This window comes from Canis aureus, chromosome 1 (genome assembly GCF_053574225.1).
Source record: "Canis aureus isolate CA01 chromosome 1, VMU_Caureus_v.1.0, whole genome shotgun sequence".
NCBI lineage: Eukaryota > Metazoa > Chordata > Mammalia > Carnivora > Canidae > Canis > Canis aureus.
Genome location: NC_135611.1, coordinates 100,960,268 through 100,968,184, shown reverse-complemented (window position 1 = coordinate 100,968,184; position 7,917 = coordinate 100,960,268).

The window sequence follows — 7,917 nt, the reverse complement described above, 5'->3', positions numbered from 1 at the left end:
AAGAGGATTTGCTCCTTGTGAACTGCAGTGAAAAGGCGTTAATTTCATACTCTGTAAAGGTCAGCATGCTCCAGAGGGTAATATTGTTTTTGAGGTACTCCGAGATCCACTGATCTAAATGATCATATTCCGTAGAGTCACTCAGACAAAATAGTCCACGCATAGCTGAAGGCATTTTCTTAATCCTCTTGAAATGCGTGTAGCCTGATGAGTTTGTCAGTTTTGTGAGTTCTAATATGATTGACTAAGGGCAAGGGAAAAAACTTTATGCAGGGCTATGACTCAGAATAAAGAAAGTTGTTAGGCCGCCCTCATACAGGTGAACAAGCAGGATCTCTGCCTCTGGTTCCCAAAGAAAATGTGTCACTTGATTGTGGGTCAGTGATTGTGTCTTGCCCATTTTTTTATATAATATGTCTTACTCAGTACTCCAAGATACACTCAATTCTATTGAGCACACTGACATCTATCTCAAATGGAGATCAGCCTTAATGCTATTTTAGTTTGGGTCAGTGGCTACAACTTTCACAGTTGCAGAATGTCTGAACCTACAGACAAAGGGGCAACTGAACCCCATGTTCTCATGTCCTTGCCTGTAAGTGATTAGAGGCATCACGTATCAGTGACTGCCGGTACAGTTCTGCATAGAGAATTAAGATTATTTTAGAAGAACAGTTTTGAAATGGAAATTTCAGAAAATTAGTAATAATGTTTATACTGTTTAAAGATAGTGTCAGAAATACCTCTGGGGAAATATAAAGGGATACTGAAGAAAGTTAAGTGTTAAAACACTTTTCCCCACTATGGTCTGTAAATTGAAACAAGTCTATGTATAAGTGTCTGCATAAATTTCAAATCAGAAGTGGTTTTCCACCCTAAGCTCCAAAATCATGAACATTCTGTGAAAGGATTTCAATTTCAAATGGAACTGGAAGATATGAAATGGAGAATCTCACGTACACACTCTGAGAATGGAACTTAAGAACTGAGACTAGGGGCACCTGAGTGGCTCAGTTGGTTGAGCATCTGCCTTCAGCTCAGGTCATGATCTTGGGTCCTGGGATCTAGTCTCATATCAGGCTTCCTGTTCAGCGGCAAGTCTGATTTCCTCTCTTCCTCTCCCTCCGTGATCTCTCTCAGTCAAAAAAATAAAATCTTTTTTAAAACAAATATTGTTTATCTTTTTTAAAGATTTTATTTATTTATTCATGAGAAACAGAGAGACAGATGTAGAGACACAGGCAGAGGGAGAAGCAGGCTCCATGCAGGGAGCCCTACGTGGGACGCGATCCCAGGTCTCCAGGATCACGCCCTGGGCCAAAGGCGGCACTAAACCGCTGAGCTACCCAGGAAAAAAACGACTGAGACTCGTTTCCTGTAAGTGTTCAATTTACAGAAGACTTATCACCTGACCAATGAACATCCTCCAAGAATGTTTTCCATCCTGAAGACAATTAACTTACTGCTTGAACTCTGGCTGGACTCTGTCTTTGTACAGTATGCCGGTAAATACAGCCTGCTCAAAACCCCCAATGGACTTGCCTATATCTTGCTACTTTTGTGTGTCTGAATTTCCATTTCTTTCTTATTTCTGAATAAATTCAGTTTCCAGTAATTCGTTTGTTCCAGTTTTATTTAGTATAATGATTCCCTACATTATCATAAAATTTCCTGAATCTCTTTAGTGATTAACATTATTCAATTTTAGAAAATTATTTTTTTTAAAGATTTTATTTATTTATTCATGAGAGACACACAGGCAGAGACAGGCCGAGGGAGAAACAGGCTCCCTGTGGGGAACTTGATGTGGGGCTCTATCCCAGGACCCCAGGATCAAAACCCGGGCCAAAGGCAGACACTCAACCACCAAGCCACCCGGGCACCCAATTTTAGAAAATTATTTAAAAATAATCATCAAGGGGTGCCTGGATGGCTCAGTTGGTTAAGCATCTGACTCTTGACTTTGGCTCAGGTCATAATCTCAGGGTTGTGAGATTGAGCCCGTCATCAGGCTCCACACTGAGTCTGGAGCCTGCATAATAAATGCTCTCTCCCTCTCCCTGTCCTTCCCTGCCACTCTTCAAGCTCTCTCTCTCTAGTAAATTAATTTTTAAAAATTTAAAGTTATTAATAATCTTCATGAGAGAGAGAGAGAGAGAGAGAGGGAGGCAGAGACACAGAGGGAGAAGCAGGCTCCATGCAGGGAGCCTGATGTAGGACTCGATCCCAGGACTCTAGGATCAGGCCCTGGGTTGAACACAGAGCTAAACCGCTGAGTCACTCGGGCTGCCCACATTATTACTCAATTTTGAATCAAAATGTCCTGGAAGATTAAATCATGTAAAATGAGAGCCTACAAATATATAAAGTTGACTAAACAAATGATAGGGTGTTCTAGAGGGGACTTGTAGCCCAGAAACTGCATTTAGAACATTTGTTTTTTTGCCCAGCTTGCAAAACAAGAGACCTGGGTGTCATTGCCAAAGCATGAAGGGATGAATGTCAAGGGGCCTGAAGACACCAGGGCAGAGCTGTTCATCACACCTGGTGTGTCTTTATAATCAGGGTTATGTAAAAATATAAAATAGAAGACAGAGTAAAAGGAGACAAACACCCACCACGATGAGAGCTGTGCTGAGGACTCCAGCCCCAGGGGAAAGGCTGGGGGAAAAGCTGTTGCTGTGAATTTGATGGCCTTGCTGCCTATGCCAGTGCAGGTCAAAGATCCTGAAGCCACTTGGTTAACCATGAAGTTGGAACACATGTTAATGAAGAACAACATGAATGTGTACCCTGGAACAGTACATCTCTCTGGAATGCCTGAAAGACAATATCCATGAATTTTTTTTTTTGGTAGTTATTTTTCCTTTGTATTGGTCTAGTCCATTCATAGCAATACATGAATTTAGTAGCAGTTACAGGACCCAACAGAGGGAAGAGTAAAATTTAATGCACTTTGGGGACATCATTCTTAGCTCCACCCACCTCATAATACTGGGGCAAAGCTTACTGGCCCAGAAGCCACTTAAGAGCAGGTAGTGCTGAGACAGATCCTTCTGGCCCTCTGTGAAAATAAAGGACAAGTTTATGTCCAACATCACTCAGAAAATATTTCCTTCCAAAATTGCCATTGTCTTAAGGAACTCCTTAGAGAGAAGCCCTAAGTAGTTGGCAAAGGCAAGTTGTTTAACCAAACCTTTTTAAAATTATTTATTTATTTATTTATTTATTTATTTATTTATTTGAGACACAGAGAGAGAGGCAGAGGGAGAAGCAGGCTCCCCAAGCAGAGCCCGATGTGAGACTTGATCCTGGGACTCTGGGACCAGCCTTGAGCTGAAGGCAGATGCTCAACCACTGAGCTACCTGGTCCCTGTTTAACCAAATCTCTTGACAAGTAAGCTCCCCATTATTGCTATTCTGTCTCTGAGGTTTTTTTTGTTTGTTTGTTTGTTTTGTTTTGTTTTTTGGTCTCTGAGTTTCTTTTTAAAATATCTTTATAATATTGGACACATTGAGGCAGTTACATTTTCATTCTTCCATCCAGTACACTTATTGCTTCTACCTTTTCATTCATTATTTTGGGAACTTCCTGGGTAGAATCTGAAACTGGCCCCCATACATGGAAGACAGAGGCAAACTACTCCACATTGGTAGGTGGCAGGTTTAAGCAGGGGAACTTACATATGAAGCTTAACTTGGGTGACTGCAAGATGAGTAGATCTCTGTACCTGCCTGCCAGAATCTTAAAATTTATATAGAAGCAAAAAAAATTACATAGAAGCTTTAACTGGGTTCAGTTGGATATACCATCCAGATGGTAGCAACACCACCTTATTATCTCAAGGCTGTGTCCTTGGGCAGCTTCTAGTACAGGGAAGGCAAGCAGAATGGACATTCCAAGGACAGGGGAGAGGGTAAGAAGCCTCTGATTGCCCCGATCTAGCTCTTGCATCAATCAGTGGTCAGGTCTTTTTTTTTTTTTTTAAGATTTTATTTATTCATGACAGACACAGAAAGCGAGAGAGGCAGAGACACAGTCAGAGGGAGAAGCAGGATCCATGCAGGGAGCCCGATGTAGGACTTGATCCTGGGACTCCGGGATCACACCCTGAGCCAAAGGCAAAGGCTCAACAGCTGAGCCCCCATGCATCCCTAGTGGTCATGTCTTCTTGGTGACTTTATCCAATACTACCTTCACACCTAAAATAATACACACACACACACACACACACACACACACAGAGTCTCTGCCCCTGGTTCCTGATGCAAAGCTCCTAAAACCGTTATAATTACCTGGTAATAACGGTTTTAGGAGCTTTGCATCAGGATAGTCTTTTGTTCTAATAAGTGACTCTTGGTGGGCTCCTGGATGGGGTCTAGCCACCAGAAAAACTAAGCCATAATCAAAAGCTTGGAGTTTTCAGCCTGAGTTCCCATTCTCCAGAGAGGAGAGAGGGGCTGGAAATGGAGTTCATAATCGATCATGCCTATGTGATGAAGCCTCCATAAAAATCCCAATAGTATGGAGTTGGGAGAGCTCCCAGGTCAGTCAGCATATCCATGTCCTGGGAGAATGAAGTATCCCATATCCATGGGTACGGAAGCTCTTGCACTTGGAACCCTCCCAGACTTTATCCCCTGTATCTCTTCATCTGGCTATTCCTCTTTGTCTTGTATCACATCTTTTAATAAACTGGTACATGTGTTTTCCTGAGTTCTGTGAGCCACTCCAGAAAATTAATCCAACTTGAATAGGGGCATCATAGGAACCTCAGGTTTACAGCTGATCACTCAGAAGTAAAAGTAACAAACTACACCTGTAATTGGCATTTGAAGCGGGAGGCAGTCCCTTGGACCTGAGCCTTTAACTTGTGGGATCTGGGTTATCTCCAGGTAGTGTCATAATTGAGCTGAATTTTAGGACACCCAGTTGGTGTTGGAGACTTCTTGTTCCTTTCATTGGAACTGTTGGTGCAGAATGTAGTTGGTGTCATGAAATGGGATTTGCTAGCACAGTGCTTGCTCATGGAAACATGTGGTTTGGGAAGAGAAAGGATGAAAGGGTCAGGGATAAATAACCTTTGATTCCTGAATGGACACATGGTCACAGTGGTCAACGTGATATGGAGCAGCAGCTGTGCTGTAATCAGTTACTAACGGTAAGACTTAGCAAAGGAATTCAGAGACGGATCCAAATCCTGAGGAATTGGTTCATTGCATGCATAAGGAAGTGCAAACTAATAAGAAACAGGCAAAATAGAGTTAAACTAAAAATAAAGGAGAATACTGGGTCAGACTTCGATGCTAGACCAAGCTCATATTTCAGTGAGTCTAAGCTCTGCTCCCTGGCCTCAAATCGGCCTCCCAAGGGAAAAATTGTGCAGGGATAACAAAGTAATTCTAAGATCTCTGGTCACCATGTTCATCATCATGGTGGAGGGGCAAAACCAAGAAACTTGAAACCAAGGGGGCATAATATAAAGAAGTTCCTTCATTTTATTTTTTTAAAGATTTTATTTATTTATTCATAGAGACAGAGAGAGAGAGAGAGAGAGAGAGAGGCAGAGGGAGAAGCAGGCATCATACAGAGAGCCTGATGTGGGACTCGATCCAGGTTCTCCAGGATCACGCCCTGGGCTGCAGACTGCGCTAAACCACTGCGCCACCAGGGCTTCCCCAATTCCTTCATTTTATAGATCAGTATCATGAGAACCTGTACCTAAATGGCTGATGAGAATAAGTTGGGGGCTATGTCTCTGATTTGAATGCTGCAGAATGGAAGAGCATGTTTTGTTGATACAGGACCCATGGCTCACTGTGAAATAATCACAGATGGCTGTATGTGATAGAGACACAGAAGGTATTCCTTAGGGCAAAGCCAACTGATGGACCAGAATAAGTCACTGAAAGGTGTGTTAGTCCTGAGAAGGGGTCTGTTTCCTCCTATGAATGCCAAGTGGAGCGACCCAGGTGAAGCAGCTGATACACTTGGTATGCAAGCCATGTGGGCCTGACTTTGGGATACTCACACACTGAATTATGCCTGTTGCCTAGGTCATGGTAAATGCTGTGCTTAAGGGACTCCTTTCATATGGACACCCCATACAGACCTACTGTTGTTAAAACCAAAGCACAAGTCAGGAAGCCTTATCAAAATGCTGTTTCAGCTTTTCCTCGTGGGTCTTATCGATAACAAAAACATTACATTAATTAACAAAAGTAGGAAAAAGCAGAAGACAGAATCAGTAGACGTTTTAGCAGGGCAGAAATTTTTAAACAGTTATTAAGGAATAAAGTGAACAAAACAAATATTTTTTTTTGAACAAAACAAATATTGATAGGAATGGAACAAAAAAGGATTATTATTTTTTTAATTTTTTAAAGACTTTACTTATTTATTCATGAGAGACACACATAGAGACAGAGAGAGAGGCAGAGACAAAGGCAGAGGGAGAAGCAGGCTCCATGCAGGGAGCCCGATGTGGGACTCATCCCGGGTCTCCAGGATCACACCCTGGGCAGAAGGCGGCGCTAAACCGCTGAGCCACCCAGGCTGCCCTGAGCCACCGGGGCTGCCCAGGATTATTATTTTAAAATATTTTTTTCTTTATTTATTTATGATAGTCACACAGAGAGAGAGAGAGAGGCAGAGACACAGGCAGAGAGAAAAGCAGGCTCCATGCACCGGGAGCCCGACGTGGGATTCAATCCCGGGTCTCCAGGATCGTGCCCTGGGCCAAAGGCAGGCGCCAAACCACTGCACCACCCAGGGATCCCCCAGGATTATTATTTTAAAGTGGTATTGGGGCACCTGGGTGACTCAGTGTTTGAGATCTGCCTTTGGCTCAGGTTGTGATCCCAGGGCCCGCAGGGAGCCTGCTTCTCTCTCTGCCTCTGTGTCTCTCATGAATAAATACATAAAATCTTAAAAATAAAATAGATATTGATAGGGTTAAAACTGTTTAAAAATTTTGACCAAGTAAATTTGAAGATCTAATTGGCTTTATTAAAGATTTATGAATGAGGCAGCATTCCATCTAGGAAGTAGAGGGCAGCTCCGGAGATATACAAAATGGCAAGTTTTTAAAGGCAGAGATGGTGCAGAAAATGGAAATTTATTAGCAAGGAATGCATTGTTTTAGGAAAGCTTGCCCTTCTAAGGGGAAATACAGGGACCTATCAGGGGATTAATTCCTAGTGCTGGCCAGGAAATTCCTGTTTGGTTAAAAGTAACATCCCTCCAGGGATTGAAACTACAGTTAGGTTATGCATTAAGCCACCCGGATCACCCCGCTGGCCCAGACTGCAACTGTTGGACACACTATCAATGTCATTTCTCTGGCACTGAAACTGTGCTGTGTCTGTCTGTCTTCCTTCCTCCCTCCCTGCTTCCCTCTCACCCTCCCTTGCTTCTTTCCTCTCTATTCTGTCCTTCCTTTCCTTCTTTTCAATTTTTAAAATCTGAGTATAGTTGACATACAATGTTACCTTAATATCAGGTGTACAACATAGTGATTTGACTTCTGTGCTTTCTCCTTGCTGCAAATGCTTTGTCTTTTACAAGAGACTGTGAACTCCTTCAGGTCAAGTACCAGATCTTAAAACCAAAGTTGTAGCAAAAAAGGATAACTAATACTGGTTTGGAACTTTTGCAACCATCATCTTCACTTTCTCATAATGGCCATGTGAGGTAGATGGGGGCAGAGGCATAATCTCCACCGGGCAGATGAGGAAGCAAAGTTTAGAGGGGCTAAGTAAGTTACTTGCAGTCACACAGCAAGCAAGCAGCATGGCCCAGAGAGGGCATGAGTCATCTGCTGCTTGATTCTATACTTGGTTCCACTACCCCTTGCAGTATCCCTTGTGCACTTCTGATTTCCCAAACCTTATCTAAGGCAAGTGACAGCCAATATT